Source organism: Protopterus annectens, chromosome 11.part0, assembly GCF_019279795.1.
Source record: "Protopterus annectens isolate FY-2018-M chromosome 11.part0, PAN1.0, whole genome shotgun sequence".
Taxonomy (NCBI): Eukaryota; Metazoa; Chordata; order Ceratodontiformes; family Protopteridae; genus Protopterus; species Protopterus annectens.
The window spans coordinates 826610679-826628328 of record NC_056745.1 but is presented as its reverse complement, the minus strand read 5'-3'; the positions used below and the strand labels follow the sequence as shown (position 1 = coordinate 826628328).

The following is a 17650-nucleotide window of genomic DNA, read 5'->3' as shown; positions in this document are numbered from 1 at the left end:
ACCTTTCTTAGGGCTAAGGTCAGGATCACAACATCAAAAAATCTGGAGACTTGAGTCCTGTGCTTCACAAGTTGATGTATTCATGAAGTATTTCCAGCCTTCTGAAGTGACTTCCTTTTCATTTTGCAACAGCTGTCTGGCTAACTGGTTTGTAGTTTCCCTTCTCTTTCTGCAGGCATGTCTTTTCAAGGTAAATCCAATCTTTTCTTCAACAGTAAGGAGTCACCATCTAATCATGACTCATCTTATTCAAGTGATTGGGAATGGGGTTCACTAATTTTCTCTTCGTTCATTTTAAAATTCTAGAATCCCAATATGGCCCAGATATTTTGCCCGAACTGTCAGTCTTTCACCACCACCATTGTAGAATCAGCTACTCTTTAATCGTTTTCATAATTGTTGCTCAAATCAGAAGTAGCTGTTCATTATGTCTGCCTTTCTGCACTGATCTAGCTTCAAATTCATTCCAAATTGTCTAAATTCAGTACCTTTCTGATGGCTTATGTTCACTGTTTCTGCACCTGTAACATGTATATTCTCTCCTTTCATCGTGGTGGTTGTTGCTGTTTCCTCACACCAGGCCTTTGCTTTTCTGACATCTGCCTAGCTCTACTTTAACTGACGTAATTCTGTATCTCTCTTCGCGTTTGTTTCCTGAATGTCAGTGTGCATTCTGTATCTCTCTTCACGTTTGTTTCCTGAATGTCAGTGTGCACTCCTTGATATTTTCTATTAATTCTAACAGAAGTGGTCTTTCCATTTTTGTTTTTGTAGGTTTGCCACCTGCAGTGGTATGCATTGTGTGTGTTTGTGGTTTTGATTCTTCTTCATTGTTTGTCCTTCTAGTTTGTGATAGAACCTTACTATGTCATTTTTTTTTGCCAAATTTTACTGACTTAAAATCCAGTACTTTGAATTTTTGTGTAACTCGATTGTAATACAGTTATGTATTATGAATATTATGATATGGTGGTTAGTTTCCTCATATGACCTCCCTCTCTCCAAAGTGTGTTTTAAGAATGTGTGTGTGTGTGTGTGTGTGTGTGTGTGTGTGTGTGTGTGTGTGTGTGTGTGTGTGTGTGAAACATTGCTATGGCACAGCATCCCTTCCAGAGTTTTAATTCAGCATTTATAGTAATTGCCTTTAAGTGTAGTGATTATTTTACATCTTCTAGGCTTGTTTGTCCTTCTTTCGTGTCTGTTTTATGAAGGATTTTTCCATACATTGTTGATTACTAAAGTACTGTTATCCCAGCGCTTTCACAGTTTTGATGTCTAGATTGCTAAAAATATGAGTTTGTTGGGAGAAATAGGATTCCTCAGTACTTTCAGAATTCCTTCTGTCCTCAGCAGTTTAAATGACAGAATAAAACAATTGTTGGCCGGGATTCTCATTCTTTCTGCTGATGTAGGAACAGAACCAACTTACCCATGCAAGCCTATCTGTTTGTGCACAAGTCCTCAGTGATTAGGAATAATAATTCCATGACAAATATTTGACTTGCATACCAGTTCTTTGGGGATTCATTAAAGGACAACAATGGGATTCTGTTAGCAAATGCTTAACTTCTCTGTCCTTTTTCTCCCTATTTACTGTCCCTGCTATGAATAAACAACAATACAGCATTTAAAATATTTTAAGTTGACTGTTTCTCTCCACTAGAATAGTACCTTACTGTACTGTGGTAGTTTCACTTTCAAAAAAACTTATCTCGCCCTGGAAAAGCTTGCTGCAGTCTAAAACTTATCTCGCCCTGGAAAAGCTTGCTGCAGTCTCCAATTCATTGATGTCATCAAGGCCACTGAATACAGGTAGTTTTCTGGCCAATTCCCTTCCCAAACTGACATCACCACGACTGTCCTAAAAAAACACCCATGCTGTGAAGTCACAGCTCGCTGGTCTTTCCCCTACCCATACAGAAAGTAAAGGCTAGAACAAGGAAGCAGTACATGAGTCAGGTCTCCTGCTGTGAGCTGTCAGTCACAGCAGGTAACAGCTCAAATTACCCTTCGCACTTTGACAGCTAGGGAAGTTAGGTGTGAAGGGGGATGGGAGATGAGTCAAAGTAGTACAATTCAGGCTTCACAAAAGACTGCAATTTAGCCATTCTAAAAAGAAGCAGCGGTAAAAAACACTTTGAAAGTCTGTTCTGTGGCATTTGCACAGTTTGTGTTTTAAGTAGTCATTGAATGGCATGAAATGTTACTTAAAAATAACTAAAAGATAGCAGTGTATGCATATAAAATCAATGTAGCGACAGGAGCTTTAGGAAGAGAGAGGCCTGCATGATGTAATTCTTTACAGACAAGCACTGCATTGTGGGATACCTAGTGGCAAACTAAACAATCAGAATTACTCCAAGATGCCAGACCCCATGTGGTCAGACTCAGAAATTACGTATACAAATATTTAAAAACCTGTAAATAGTCCCAGAGTGGTGGTAAAATGTAAGAAACACCAAACCATGATGAAATAAACATTTTTTTTGTGTCTGTGTATGCAGTTCTCCTTTAATGACAATTGCGCTGTGTACCTTGTCTATATCTGCTTTTTGTCCTAAATTAACCCATCTTTGAGTTAATGGTGTTGCCTAGCACAGAGTTATACACATTATTTTTCCATTAGTTTAACATTGTAGCACATTTTACCTTATTTGTCTGTCTTGTAGCATCTTTTCCTTGATAAGTCTGTTGAAGATGCTAAACAGAATAATCTTTGTTATATTGTTTTGGCACTGTAAGTACCTCTCTGTTGGCCATTCCAAGTAACTAGGTATTAAATGAACACATTTAGGATTATTCACAAATGCAAACCAAAACATTTAAATAAATGCCTTTAGGATTATTCACAAATGCATACCAGAAGGCCCAGACTGTATACTTGAAAATCTTCAGTCAGACTGAGGTTTTATCCTGCTTACAGTTGACTCAGATACATGCTTTATAATGTCTTTCAACTTTTTTTCCTGGGGAACAGGGAATGCGGAAATTTAGATTTCAGTCACAAGCAGTGCACAGATAAGATTTATTGCAATTTTGCTTATTTTTCAGTTGGCTAATAGTACAACCCAAGAGTATGTAGAGCAAAGAGTAAAGGATTTAAAATTGGCCTCTTAATATAAACTTAGCCAAGGCTTTCTTCCATCTGCTGATGTCTTCAGATTAGTAGCACTTAGGAGGATGCATGATTTTATGTCACTGCTGATGTGATGCTTTACTTAGGTGTGCATGTTAGTAGCATGCTTGTGTCTAGATGACGCTGTGTGCAGCCAAGGTGCCAAGGTTGGAAGGAGGTACCAAGGTTATAAGGACGGTGCTGAGTTTCACATGAGAATGCTAGTGTGCTCATTTGTAGAGTTTTAATGGTGTAAACATAGTCTAACTCATTTATTAACTTTTGCATATGCATGTGTGTCTGCGTGTGTGTAGCTATATGCATCTATACAGTGTAGGTATGTAGTGGGCAATAGAAGGAGATAGTAGTTTTTCTTCAGTTGGGACATTGAGTAAAAATGGTAATAACATTATAAAAAAAAAAAACAGTAAAGTAAGAAGAGCCGGCTGTACAAATTCAGAACTACATTTCATTAGCAACAGGTAACTTTTGAAATATGATGTCCTACTGGTAGAAGTTTCAAATGTTTTTTTTTTTTTTCAAGATAATGTTTATTGATTTTTGATAAAAACAGTTTAAAGAGAGAGGAAAAAAACATATTATCAGTAGGAAAACTGAGAAGCATTGTGTGCATATACAATGAGATATGGATGCAGTTGAATAGTTGTAATACAGGTGGATAAGAGAAAAAAAGACCATTGAGAATGATACATTAAACACATTCAACTGTAATGCTATTCCTAGTTACAGGATTAGTTACTGATAACCAATAAAAATGAATATAAGATTTGAGGTATATCATATATTTTGTTTGTCGAGCGATACTGTAAAACTAACGTGATACCTCTCTAATCACTAACATCTTGTGGGTTATCTTCATTTCGGATGATCCCTAGGAAGCCTGAAAATATCCATATTGATGCTAATATCATATGACATGGGTAGAGAAACTAAAAAGAACACCAAAACCCGAAACTATGTACATCTATTTACACTTAGATGCCTCTCTTATTTTGTGTCACTACAGAGCAAAGTGTGTGAGTATATGAACAAGATAGGTGAATTATTCAAAAGGGAGTTCTTCTAATAAGCTAAATATAATGTGATGAGCGAAAACTCAATAATGTAGGTTTATACATTGTCTTCATTAGTGGTAGCGATAGACTATCGGTATATAAAGGAAAAGATAAATTGGTTAGTGTGGGGGAGGGGCTAGTTATAAGGAGAGAGAGTCTGAGGTTATATGTACCGTAGTTTCATCAGTAGATAAAAGAAGAAAAACATTTAGCTTTGGTCTTTTAGTATGGTATCTAGGAGATAACTGCAGTATTTTTGAAAATGTGTAATTTTTGGGGGGATTTTTATTTGCTAGCTTATGAATTTTATTGCCATGGTTATAAAGTTTTCCCAAGAGATCTTAGATTTATCTAACCAATTTTTGGCTATATAATACATGATTAGTGCACACATTGTAATAAGGACATGCTGATATATGCTAAGTAAGTTTTTTGCTGTAATGTGCAGAATTGATGTTTCCCATGAAAAAGTAGTTTTATCATATCCAATTTCATCAAGTTTAACTTTTAATGAATGCCACAGCGTATATACTTTCTTGAAGATCCAAAAGATGTGTAGCAAGCCGGCTTTTTCCTTAGGGCAGAAAGGGCATAGTGGTGAATATTTAGAGTTAAATTTGTTAAGGACAGTGGGCGTGTAATATGCATTGTTATTGATCATGAGATGGATCTAGATTAAGCTTTTGAAAGGGGTTAGTTTGAGCGTATTTCTTATACATTTCAAATGTGTTGTCATTAAATCAGAGGGTATGAACTTAGAGAAAGACATGAGAAGATAATTCCAGGACCTCACTTAATGGGGCAGGTGTACAGACCACTCTATATCAGGGACACTGATTTTTGGTTCCACCAAAAAAAAAAATCAAATTCTGCTTTCATTAGGTTAAATCGGGGAATTATGTCGGTGATTGTTTTAACTGCAATTTCCATTCATTACTGTGGTTTCATCATAACTTGCTAGTGCATTTAATGTATATTCATTATTGTGACTCCATCATAATTTTCTAGTGCATTTATGTATTACGTATATATATATATATATATATATATATATATATATATATATATATATAAAATTCATACAGATCTCCAACAGCACTTTCTGTCGAAGCAGAAATCACCAAACATACATAAAATCCATACAGATCCCCAACAGCACTTTCTGCCGAAGCAGAAATCACCAAACATGCATAACCGAAAGTGCTGTTCACTGAAGCAGCACTTTCAGTTATGTATGCTGGTTGTGCCGGTTGCAGTACGGTGCGTTTAAGGAAGAATTCCCTTTTCCCACTATAGTGTGACCTCGAAGTGAGAATATAAAAGTAGGGGGGTGTGAGGGGCACAGCCCCCCACATAGGGGGGATTTCCCCCCTGCATAAAAGAAGATTTATTGTTTTTTTTTTTGGAACGGATTTTAACGAAATTCCTTTTTTGGTGAAAGCACTTTCGTTAAAGTGCGTTTGGTTATTGTGAATTTGGACTATTGAACTTTAGTTCAATAGTCCTAGATCTATATATCTATATATATATATATATATATATGTGTGTGTTTAAAACTAAACATGTTATAGGCACAGGATACTAAGTAAAACAAGCTGACTGTATTTTTAGGTGATAAATATGAGAAGAAATGCAGGTTGTTGTGAATGAGTGCTGTAGCCTAAAATGCCAGATTCTATGAAAATCACATACTTTTGTATTCAGAGTCCAAATTTTGGATTTACCAGTATTCCCCACCACCACCACCACCACCAAAAAAAATGGAAAATTAGTGCCCCTGACTGTGTTCTTTGAGTATATTTGTCAAGGTAATATAATATAATGTCCCCTTTGGCATGTATCTTTCCAGACACATGCAACAACTGGAATGTACACAGATATACCTTGCTAAAAGGTTGCAAGGCTTAAACAACACTTCCTACATAGACCAACTTAAAGCCCTGTCACTGTACTGTGTGCCCTACAGAATGCTAAACAGTGACCTGTGTCTGGCATGCAAGTCATCCTCCAACCCATTACTGATGGATTTACTCACATCAGCAAGTCAAATGGTATCAGAAATACTCAGTCTATGGATCTAAACCTCTTCTGCAACATCTACAGAACGGTTTGGAGGGCATGTGTATCTCACAGAGGATACCGCTGCTGTGGAATAGACTCCCTATCCACATAAAACAAAGTTCATCTCTGTCCGCATTCAAGAGCAACTTATATCTATGGATGGGAAACAGAGAATTTACCCCAGGACTGCCCCCTGTACTACTAATGGACAGATGTAGTTCCTAAATGCTTCATCTCATGCATGAGTCCCCTCAAATTATCTGTAGTATAATCCCAGTTATTGTCATTAGGAGTGATGTATATAATTATCAACCATGGGAATGAACCATGGGATGGGTATGGCCAGTCTATAACCAAATGAGATAATTTATTTCAAGCACAAAAGTGGAAATTGTCTAGGCTTAAAATGGTCTGCAAGAGCAGCTAGCCTAATACTTGCTATGAACCCATAAGATGCAGAAGCCAACCTCCTTTTGTTAGGACCCATTTAGTGGCACTCGCATGCTACGTATGTGAAACCTGAAGTATGTGGATTAAATGACAAAAACTTGTACTGTTAGAGAATATTGCATTAAACAAATTAAAACAGAATATGTTCCACACTGTGTGATATTCTTAAGGACTCTTTCCAAAAGTTTCTCAGCATGAGAACTTTATATCTGAATGTAAGAAAGGCATATCAACTTTACATTGTTCCAGAGAGAGTCACACCTCTCATTTTTCTATAAGTGCTGTGTTTATTAAGGTGTGTTGTCTCATCTAAAAGTGTTCTTAAAGTAACCTATTGCACAGGATGAGAAGGTGCCAGAGAACCGACCATCATTGTCTGCTGTGTCATTCTTGTGTAATACCACATGGTTGTTTATTTCAAGTGCAAGAAATATTGCATAATTAAAATGCCTGTTTACATATTTTTTTGCCAAACCTCATTTAAAAGTCAGATATTTTGCAGGATTATTGCTTGTGGGTTGTCAGTGAAGCTTGAAATAGCACATTTTTAATTAAAAATAATTACATACCTAATGATCAGTGGATAGAAGAGGGATATTTGTACAAGTTAGTCTAGAAATGACCTCAATAATATAGTTTTGAGTACATAAAACTATCAAGCTTTGTAACTTTCATTCTAACACCACTGACAGTATATTGTACAAAGCATAGCCTATTACACATTTTCCTACAAGCATTTACATCTGTTATGTAACATAAACAAGGGTATAGTCCTTAATCAAAATGATAATGTTTTGGGTTTATTCCTACATACCAAAATAACAGAGATCAAGATGAATGTCCTTGGAGGAAAAAAAATCCATTGTCATTTATTTGTGAGTCTTCTACCTATCAAATGTTTAGAGGAAGATAATTTTTTTGCATGCATATGTGTTACTGCTTGCTTATAAGTCTATGTTTATACGTATAATTGTGAATATATTTATTTAAATCTGATTAGTGAGTAGCCACACTGTTTCCAAAATGTCCCTGTTTGACCAAAGACAAATTCAGAGTGGTAGTAAAACATTGCAATACCAGCTATGTTATGTTCAAAATACCACAATAGTACAGAGGCCCAAAATAACTTAAATTCCACAGAACAGTCCTTTTTCCACTCTTGGTCCCAAACTTTGGGACATCCTCCCCAATTGCATTAGGAAATGTCAGATAGTCAAAGAATTTAGACTAAAATTGGTTAAATTGCAAAGAAAGCAAATTGTTCATGTGTCTCATATTTGACTATAACTTAACTCATCGTCATAGTTACCTGCACCACCCTAGGAGGCAACTTAATATTAATTTCAATACTGCGTAGAACTTGGGTATTTCTGTGACTAGGTGATATGCTTTACATATGAAGTTAAGTTCATTGTGTGTGTGTGTGTGTGTGTGTGTGTGTGTGTGTGTGTATGTATGTATGTATGTATGTATATATATATATATATATATATATATATATATATATATATAGTTTTACTGCCATGCATATTCCTTGCTCGACTATGCATATTTGCTTGTTTTTCCTCGACCTTGTATATATAAGTTACTGTTTCATTGTGATGTGTTGTCTTTTGCTTTATCCCCTGGACATTGATGAATATGGCTCAGCTTGGGTCAGTCCACTATTACATTTAATAAGAGAGGCACAACAGGTAGCACACACTCCTTTTGGATCAGAAGGTTATGGGTTCTGTTTCTGCACCAGTTGGATCAATAGCTGACACTGCAGTGTAGCATATACAGGGGAGTGCTGCACTCCTCCTGTTTTGTCCTTTAGATGAGACTTTAAATGGAGACCCCATCTGCTTGAGCTGGTGGTAGCTCAGGTGGATGTAAAAAGATCCCGCAGTACGTATCAAAAAAAGAAGTTGTTCACTGATGCCCCATCCAAATTTCCTCTCGTAGTATAAAAATCACCTCAGGTATCCCCTGAAAAGAGGCCACCATGCCTAGTGGGACTAACCCAGTCAACAAAGGATAAATTAAAAAAAAATAAAAACAGGTAAATAAAATAAAACCTAGAGTGAGCACAGCAGATAGAAATATCAAGAATGCAAACCACACAATATATCAATAAATAAAATGCAATGCGCTGTGTGTCATCAGAGATTGTAAAGCAAACTTTCACTGACTAGCAGAAAGTATTAATTTGAAAAGCAAAAGGCAAATGGTAGTTATGGGGACATTATTAATATTATGTTTAGCCTGATGTCTGTTGAATTATCCAGTGGGCTCTGCAATTCAGGATTGTATAGACTGGAATTTGCAAAAGGAGAAAGCAATATAATTTTAATAATAAATTAAATAATCCCTCTGCTTTTATGAAAAAACTGAACATAATCTCAGGTCAGATTTGGCCAGAAGAGATGACACTTTAGCAAGGAATACTGTTGGACACCTGTTTCTCTTAGAGAGGGAAGTGGATTCAGTGTGCCTACTTGTTTTCTACTATTTTGACTGGGGGAAACATTTATGATGAACCATCTTCCATCAGCCGGTTCCATATGTTTTGTTTGGGTTGGAGCCAAATAGTTGTCTTAAGAGTCATTACAAATGCCTTGTAGCAAAAATTAATAGTTTGTGGTAATCAGAATAATGTAATTCCATTTTCATGAGCTCATTTGTGAGTAGCACCCAAGTTACTGCATTTAATGTCCAATTACTGTGTTGATTCTTTTAACACTGTATCTCTGCTTCAGCAGAATAAAAACATTCTAGATACAGTCAATAAAAGCTTACCAAACAAGTAACAATACTAGCAGATATGTCCATGTTTGGGTCTCATAATTTGCTGTTACACTCGTGCATCCTAGATGCTGGAATTTTGATGACTTTCACAATGGAAAAGAATGTTATGGTGTTAGTTGTAACGTATCTGACCGTTGTTATGCACAAGTATGATTACATACTCATGATGGTGCTGTAACAGTCACACGTCTAATGTGGCTGAAGTTACTAGTCTGGTCCTCGCTCAAGGAGCGTGGTATTACATTGTCACACCACATGATAGGAATGGCACAGTGGTGCAGTGCTCTGTTACTGCACTTGGTTCTCCAATTTAGCTCCTGGCTGGGATGCCTTATATGCAAAGTCTATGTGCCCTCCCTAACATCTGTTTCTGCAGCAGTTCATTTAAAAACTTAGTGACGATAAATAAGTAAAGGAGTTGCAGCAATTTGTATGAAGTGTATATGCTCAGGACATGCGTGTTTTAAAATGTTCATTTTGCTGACCAGAATACCTCTGATTTAGTGTGGGAGGGTGGACTAGCTTTTCCCATCCAGGATCATTTCTCTTACTTTATACTTGTTGTTTACTAAGATAGATTCTAGCTGGCCTTTGCCACCCTGAATAGGAAAACATTTTTTTTTTAATTTTGGCATTTTTTTTTTAATTTGTGACTTACCCTTGCTGCCCTTCCATTTAAAAAGAGTTTTTTTTTCTTATAAACAACGGAGATACAAATCCTCTTTTGTCCTGTAGAAGGCTAATCTATTGGGTTTGACATTTTCCAGTTTCACCATTCAAATCTAGTGAATCTGGTTCATGATTTTTTATATATATGGGGGTGCAACATGTGAGCATGAGTCAACTTCTTCTATCTTGTATAGAAGGCTTGGACTAATCTACATGCTTGGATTTTTGTATACATGGAGTGGTTGGGATGACAGTGGATTACTCAAGGTCTTTAAATAGTCAACATTAGGTTACATGAAGAGCGTAAAGGTGCAGTACAGATACTATTTCTGTTTCTTGAAACACCCCATAACTGCATTTTGTCCTCTTTTGGTCTAACCATTTGTAAGTCAAATCAAAGACTACTGATGTGTCCAAATGCACTTCATTCAAGTAGGATTGCTTCCAGTTTGCAAATTAGCCTATGAGGGAAGAATATAATTTTCTATTGTTGAGTCCAAAAACTTTTTTTTAAGCAAATAGCTACTTATGTGTTCACTACATTAGTGTCATCACTGCTCTTGGGTACTTTTCAGTTTGCTACTTAGAGCATTAACTTAATAATGTTTACCATGCACATTCAAAATCTATGTTTATTGCGCATGACCTGCAAGCTCTTTTAAATAAATAACACTTGTTACGACTGCTACAGTGACACTGATACACAGAAGATAAATATATTTGTATTTTTAAAAATATGTATGATGGGGATCGATTCAGCTTCTGTATATTTTCATAGCATTTTTAAATTAATTTCCTGAAATTGCTTTTAATCTCTGAGATATTAGAGTGGCCAGTTTTATGGTTTCAGCCCTTCTAAGAAGTTAAGAGAAGTTATTATATATTTAAATGCTATTGTCACATTTATTTGACTGCATAGACTATAAATGCCTATTGGGAAATTAATTGCTGAGTAATATGATAAGCAGGGAAGGAAACATCAAAATACCCTACAGCAGTTCAGAGCTTCAAAATCACCTGATCCTTTTCCCCTGGACAATTCATACTATACATTAAAAAACTGCAAAAAAAAATATTAATTTCTGACAAATCCATGTAGATCTTAAACTGAGCATGAGTTTTTGACTGCTTCAGTGTAAAGCAGGCTTTTCATTGTTGATTTCAGGTGTTAACCCAGAGATCTGTTTCTTTAGTTGTTCATCTAAAAACTGCATCCATGACCTTTAAAAGAGTAAAGACTTCACACAAAGTACATATACTTAAGACTTGCAATTTTTTTAAATGTTTATATTTCTGTATAAAGTGAGTATCATTCTGCAAAAGCTAGTCAGCAAATTAACTGACATTGCAGGACTGTAATGGCTTTTTGCAAATATTAAGTCATATATTCCACTGACTCCTATAGTGAATATGTTACAGTTTTATCAAGTTCATTGAATGTGGTGAAAAAGTTCATATGTCTTGATTTACTTCAGGCCACCAGATCAGTGAATGCCAAATTTCAAGTTCATCCCTCCACAACTGCATTTTATGGAAGTATAATTTTATGAAGAGCACTGATTTTTTATAAAGTGGCAGTGCAGTTTGTTCAAAATACAGTTACTCAAGAGTGGAATAATTTTCATTCAGTTTTCATTAATTTCAAAGTCTGTTATATTGGGGGAGGGAGGAGCCTTCTACTGCACTGAAATGAAGGAAAACCAGATGAAAAGTTGTCTATTTTTTACAAACTGCATTTCGTTGAATTGTTTCTATTCTGCTTTTAATATACAGCACCTCTTTAGATCAGAATATGGTTTCATATTTCTGAATATTAACTTTCTGCAGTCAGCATTCCAGCATAGTCTTTCCACTTTAAACATTCTTTCTAAATCATCTGCAAACAATCACCACCAGTTGAAGTCTTTTTAAGATGCATAAAATATTGCTTTTAATATTCAAGTATTAATGTCTGACATTTTAGGTAAATTCATTCATTTTTAAACGTGCCCTTTTCAATAAAAAAAGAGAAAATATGATGCTTTAGATGAACACATTGAATACTTACAATATTTGATATGTAGCTAAATTACTCTTGCCAAAAAAGTTTTTTTTTTTTAAATCTTCAGATTCAGCACACTTAATTGCTTTCTCCTGTTCTCGGAGACTGACCCCTGTCATTTACTTATTATTTTTGTTTTCCATTGTTCCACAGTATTTTACTTATTTAATAGTAGCATTCATTACAGTCCAAAATTACATGCAGCTTTAAACACATAATAGTTATAAGGATAAGTGTTGAGATACACTGAATGGACACGTGCTTTTGTGAGTTACTAGTAAGTTGTATTAAAACAGACCTAGGTTTGAATCTGACTTTATTCCTGTGCATGCAGTACAACTCTGACTAGGTCAAGGTGTTATGACTGAAAAGCAGCATTTTTGTAAAATGGGTATTTTGCAGTCACTAAATATAATAAATGAAGCAAAAGTGAAGAACACATACCGAGATCTATAAATATTGAATTAACAGACCATGCTACTGTAAATATGGCAGATTTTGTAATATCATTGTTCATGTAGTTATTTAATTTGAAAGAATAATTACATAAAATATGTATGGATTGTTTCCTGCTTTAGTTCAGATAGCGTAGAATAGTCTTCTGATAAGTTGCTGGGTTTACCTTGAGCAGAAAGCATTTCTGTGATGTAAGGGACAGAGTTTTATTTCCAGAACTTTGACTATCTTTGTTCTTACAACTGTATGGCACATTGCATTGAAAGTGCACCCCATCAGTGTTCTCAGATATGTTAATCTTGGAAATTCCACATAAATCTCCAAATGTTGTCTAAGATTAAGCAGCATGGAAGAAACCTCATATGCGCTACTTTATTTTTTTGCTTAGCTGAGGAAGAGCACAGTCTTGTTTAAACTGTTTCTGTATGTTGTTCCCAATCAGTATTGATAGTGTTTGGATATTACTTTTGTTAATCACCCAGGGTATTTGTATTTACGGCAGTAATTACTGATGAGAGGTATTGTACAATCCTTCACTCCTTCCCACTGCATGGCAGGCTATGTCAGACCCCACAGGTGTGGACTTTACAGCTAACAAACTCACACATACTGTGGTTGTATTTGTCTCTACACACATTGCATCTGCACTTGTTGGTTACTTGTACACGATGCTTATGTATGTTTTCTTCTTATATACACTGTAAGTGAAATTGTTCAGTATACTCCACCATGGATGTGCTATCGGATCTGCCTTTTGGACTCATTTCTGTGTTACACATTCATAATTATATCCTGTTCCTTTTCTCGATGGTCAGTGTTAAATAAACAAAATAAAATATGTGGCATTCTTCTCTTGCCTGCAGAACAACACATTTCAGATTGTTAGTTCAGTAACTTGATTACTGCTAAAATGACCAAATACTTCTTAACTGTGTAGTGGAATGCACTGAACATTTAGCATCCTCTCCAGTATAACTAAGATGCATTCTCAGTTACTTTACAAGATTGTCCTGATGTGTGAATATTAAACACTTACCATGGCCACAAATGTAATAACAATATTAATCTTTGAGAAATATTTATATGAAAATATGGTAGTTTTGCTAAGAATGATCCAGCTCTCTCTCTCTCTATATATATATATATATATATATATATATATATATATATATATATATACATACACACACTGTATTCTTGTTCTAAAATACTATATCCAGAACTTTTTTTAATTAAACAGTACTGTAGGGGGCTGCCCAAATTTCTGCTAAAAATATTATTTTTAGTAAACCATTGCTTCATTGGGCAATTAAAGTGCCACTAATTTTGCAAATATTCTTGTGTCTGAATGGTACAGGTGAAAGTCAAATACAGTAACTATGGATTAGGCATATCTGACATTTTAAGGTGTCCTAAATTTAGCTTTTCCCTTTATTAAACCTAATGCCAATGAACAGGAAATGAGGGTTACTGAGTCATACATTCCTTGTGGTATTTTTAAAGCTTTGGCAATAATATTCCACATTAGAGATATCAACTACCTTTTGCTACCAAAGGAGTAATGCTGAAACAGCACAGTAGAGTCAGAAGTGTATTAAAATAAATTGACTAGTAATGAGCAATTCATATAGTTAAACACAACTGGAAATTGAACTACATAATTCATATATTAAATATAAATCAACGTGCGTCTAAAATGACCTTGTTTAAACTTTCTCCTCGTATATCAGGAAGTCTATATTTTAAGTAGCAATTAAACAGCTAGCAGATTTTCTGACTAAATATGCCACATAGGAAGCAAATATTAAGTAAGATAAAATACTTTGCAAATCCTAAGCATTTTTGTTGCCATTTACTTTCCTGCTAACAGCAGAACAGTTTGAAGCATAATATTTCAGCATTTTTAAAAATACATTTCAGCTTTTTTGTAGCTCATTATCAAAGTCTGCATTCTTTCTCTTCTGCACTCTCACCTGTATTTGGCTGCCTTGTTTTGAACAAATTGGTTTAGTGTTGCAAAATTAAGTGGTACCTTATGCCATATGTTGTGAATATTCATGCATAGGCACGTATTTTCCACCTAGTAGTGTTGTGTTTAATAGTGTCATTGGTTTATATAATCGAAGCACTGAAGAACATTATATATTTTTACAGTATACATATGTGTTTGCAGTATATACTTTTGCTGTAGGAATAATGTTTTTTTTTTCTAGAAGAAGTTAGGTAAAAACCATGCTACCGTGTTAACTGTTTGCTAAAAAATTACCCTGCTGTAAAATAAAACTTTTTTTTTTCCAGACAGAGTGTTAAAATTTCAAGTGTACATTCATGTGAAGTAGGATTGTAATAATGAGGCAAAACCACTTGCTACTTTTACATGAGTCTGAACTAGTTAATAATGAAAAAACATAAGTCTTATAATATTCTTTCTTGGTCAGTCCCATTCTGGTCAAGGAAGATAAAAGTATATTACTTTTAAAACTGTGTGCTTTCATTAGAGCATGTTCTAGCTCAAAATCAGTTTCCTTGAGATTGCTACACCACAGCTGTAATCCAGTTGTACCCCTTTCTATTCACAGGAAGAAACCAAATTACACATTAGCACTACCACACACACACACACACACACACACTGTACATACACGGTACATACACACACAGTTCTTAAGAAAATGTTAATACTCAGAATTGAACTAACCTCAACAAGCGAATCCAAAAACTCAAGACACTGTTGTGAGTTAGAGATACTGAATCCACCCAGTTTCTGTCGGTCTGTGATAGAGATTATATGGAAACTTAGTTTCCCTTTTCTGGTTTACATTCAGACATAGTTGTTTTCACTTTTAAGGCTACCTTTGTGCATCTGTTCTGCAACAGCTTGGCTTCAACATATACATTGTGATAATTTTCTCTCCGTCTTTCTTCGTCTCTCCCTCCTTCTTGATAATACTCAATGTCTCTCTCTCTCTCTCTCTCTCTCTCTCTCTCTCTCTCTCTCTCCCTGTTTTATCCAATGCACTGAGAGAGGAAAAAGGAAGAAAAGTGAGCAAGTGTGTGTTCGAGAGAGAGAGAGAGAGAGACTGTCTAAATGTAGTGTGTGTATTATATTTGAATCTCTGCAAAGGGGAAGATATAAAAATCAAACAAATTATGCCACTAATGAGGACAATTAAATTAATTATGTTGAAGGAGATATAATTTTTTATTCTTTCAGCAATATGATCTCGTACCCCATGCTGGCAGTTTCTGCTCAGCACTTCATGACAAATGATTGCTACATCTGTGCAAATCTTTGTTTAAACCATTCTTCTAATTAAATGAAGGGATTATTCCTTTGACTAGGGTGACATCATTTGCCAGTAATTAGGGCTGCAGTCCGAAACACTAACAAAAGGTTGCTTGTGTTAGCAGAATGTAGGGGAAGGAGATTCCAGATGCAAAGTGACTTTTAGCTTATGAAATAGATACTTGCGAACATACCGCACACACACACACACTCACTCACTCACTCCACATCACTAATTTCATTTTTTTCTTATGCTTTGCATCTAGAGATTCTTGAAGACATAAAAAGGATTGAACAACCAATAAGCCAAACTGCATGTGTAAAAGAACAAGGCAGAATCAATAGTTAACATTCATATCCATGCCACTCATTTCCCCTAAAATGTAATGATAATTAGATGGGTCATAAAACGCTCTCCTTTTCATTATGACTGATGAAATGCATTAAAGCTGACAGGGTATTACCTGACAGTAATTAGGTTTTGTCATGAATTAAATTATTTGAAAGCACACTATCTCCCCAATCATGCAATTTACAGACAGATTTTTTTTCCATCTGTGCTAAAGAAGAGAGTGAGACAGCAAATAGCATTTTTTTTTCCTTTTCTCTTCATAATCATATGAATTATTCACAGGGACAAATATCAGAAAAAATGTGATTTTTTGAAGAGGCTTGATGCTTAATATACTACACAGATGTACTTATGTGATTGCCAAATGATTATTATCACAAAAGCACACAAAGGGAGCTGGTGTACAAAAGGTGAACTTTTATCTTTAGAGGACACTGTAAACATTACCTTTAGAATGAATCTCGTTTCTTACCCCACCATACACGGTTCAATGTATCTGTATGTGTATACACGCATGCACATGCATGTGTAAATGAACACAGTATTGCTTAATTTTTTGTGTAAATGTATGCATTTAGGGGAAAAGTAAATTAAAGAGTTTAATAACAAAGTTTTTCAAAAGAAAGAAAAAAATACATTTAAGAGCTGTTTCTTTGTATGATTACGCAAGCTTGGGCTTCTTTTCAGTGTCTGATCATACTTTCTTTTTGACAGGAAAGAATTTACTTAATCCTTCAATTTTGAGGAAGCATTCAGAAAGATCTTCAATCCACTATCTTACAAAGAAAATAAATAACTTACCTTTTTTGTCCTTTGGAAATTCTCCACAGAAATAGAATTCTTCAAGTTATTGGTTTTCTCCGTCTTCTGTGAAACACTTCAGAGTTTCTTTGATATCATTTCTTGCTCAATATTTAATTCAATAAAGCAAATATTTTGTTGCTCAACGATTCTGTTATGCTGCCGAGTCCTAGTAAAGGAAAATCAGTCTTAAGTTATCCAAGTTGCTTTTTTATTTTCTTTTTAAGGAAGGTGCTACGACTGAAGTCAGGAAGCTGAGTTGCAACTATCCTTCCTGTTAAACAACTGAAATGATAAAAGGGATACCTGTCTATCTGTGTTTCTTTCTCTGTGTTACTCACTTCTCCTACCTAATGAAAAAAAAAAAAAACTTGAGTGGGCCAGCTCTGCTCCTCCAGTATTTAAGCAGCTCACCAGGTCCCTAGTTAGCAGCCTCCCTTCAGCTCATCCAAGTAGCTGACAACCACTGTTAGAGGAGACCGTACATGTTGCTCTAATGGACCTCATTAAGTTCTACTTACAGATGTTCTCTTAACATAATTGATCTGCGGTG

At 35.3% G+C, this 17650-nt stretch overlaps 1 protein-coding gene across 2 annotated transcripts in view; it reads right to left on the bottom strand.

Moving 5' to 3' along the window:
• The window catches only part of LMO3 (LIM domain only 3), a 324298-nt gene extending 306862 nt beyond the window's left edge, over positions 1 to 17436 (bottom strand). The window contains exon 1 of one of the 2 annotated variants that reach the window (XM_044088233.1): positions 17098 to 17436. The gene's annotated coding sequence lies outside the window, so the exon portion shown is untranslated. Of the gene's footprint in view, positions 1 to 15356; positions 15592 to 17097 lie in introns of those variants that run through there. The other variant, XM_044088232.1, reaches the window with a different exon arrangement.
• Between the last annotated feature and the right edge of the window lie 214 nt (positions 17437 to 17650).